This window comes from Galeopterus variegatus, unplaced genomic scaffold (genome assembly GCF_000696425.1).
Source record: "Galeopterus variegatus unplaced genomic scaffold, G_variegatus-3.0.2 Scaffold3817, whole genome shotgun sequence".
Lineage (NCBI taxonomy): Eukaryota > Metazoa > Chordata > Mammalia > Dermoptera > Cynocephalidae > Galeopterus > Galeopterus variegatus.
Window position 1 is genome coordinate 134,121 of NW_007729928.1, and position 1,128 is coordinate 135,248.

Genomic DNA, 1,128 nt, shown 5'->3' on the forward strand with positions numbered 1-1,128 from the left:
TGTATTAAAGATGAGCAATGAAGATACAGAAAGATTTGGCTGGAGAGGCACCATAGTTTGTTAGCCAAGAGCCACAGCTGGGTGTGAATCACATCCTGGGTGAATTTGAGTACATTGTTTAACCCCTTTAAACTCCAATTTCCTCATTGGTGAAACTATGATAACACCAACACCATACTCTTGATTACTCTTAACCATAATGTCTCACTTTGTAGGTAAAGTGCTTGTGACTGCCTTACACACAACAGGTACTCGGTAACCAGTGGCTTTTACTAAAGGTTTGCTCATGGTCACACCATGAGGAGGTAACATCCACTCATGTAGTAGTATGCACCCTCCAAGGCCAGGCTCAGCCCTCTGCAGCCTGTTCTCACAGGAATCCAACAGTGGTTGCTCCCTCCTCAGAACACAGTACTTGTTACCTCATTCATTTTTCACTTTAGTTACAGCACCTTTTACAGATAGCTTTTTACATGAGTATACTTTATTTCCAACAGTATACACTGCTGTGTCTTAGCTCTTTATTTTATACAGCACCTAGCCCAGCTCCTTTTTGACAGCAGGCACTCCAAACATGTTCACTGGCCAGTTAATTGAAAAGTCAAAATGAGAACTTGGAGTCCCCCTATTGCTAGATGAAAGAGATAATATCTGGCCATGAGGAAATTTCTGATCAGAAACATACATTTAATCTCCTCTTTGACTATGTCGACGTCATGAAAAGCTTACTAATGTCCCTCAAACATAAGAGGAATTTTTTGTTTTGTTTTGTTTTTTTCCTGACCAGTAAGGGGATCACAACCCTCAGCTCGGTGCTCAGCCAGTGCGCACACCGGCCATCCCTGTATAGGATCTGAACCTGTGGCCTTGGCGCTACCAGCGCCGCACTCCCCCGAGCGAGCCACGGGGCCGGCCCTTGTTTTGTTTTTTAAAAAGATCATTCCAGGGCCGAGCGGGTTCGGATCCTATATAGGGATGGCCGGGGCGCTCACTGGATCATTCCAGTTTATTAGGTTTATTAGGCAGCAATAGATAACCAAAACATTCATAAGAGGAATTTGTTTTTGTTTTTTTTTTTTGTCTTTTTGTCTTTTTTCGTGTCCGGCAACAGATCGCAACCCTCAGTGT

The 1,128-nt window shown here is 43.5% G+C and overlaps 1 protein-coding gene across 1 annotated transcript in view; it reads left to right on the forward strand.

The window, feature by feature from the left end:
- Positions 1–1,128, forward strand: part of KRT26 (keratin 26) — a 6,905-nt gene that overhangs the window by 4,494 nt on the left and 1,283 nt on the right. The gene's annotated exons all lie outside the window — the stretch shown is intronic.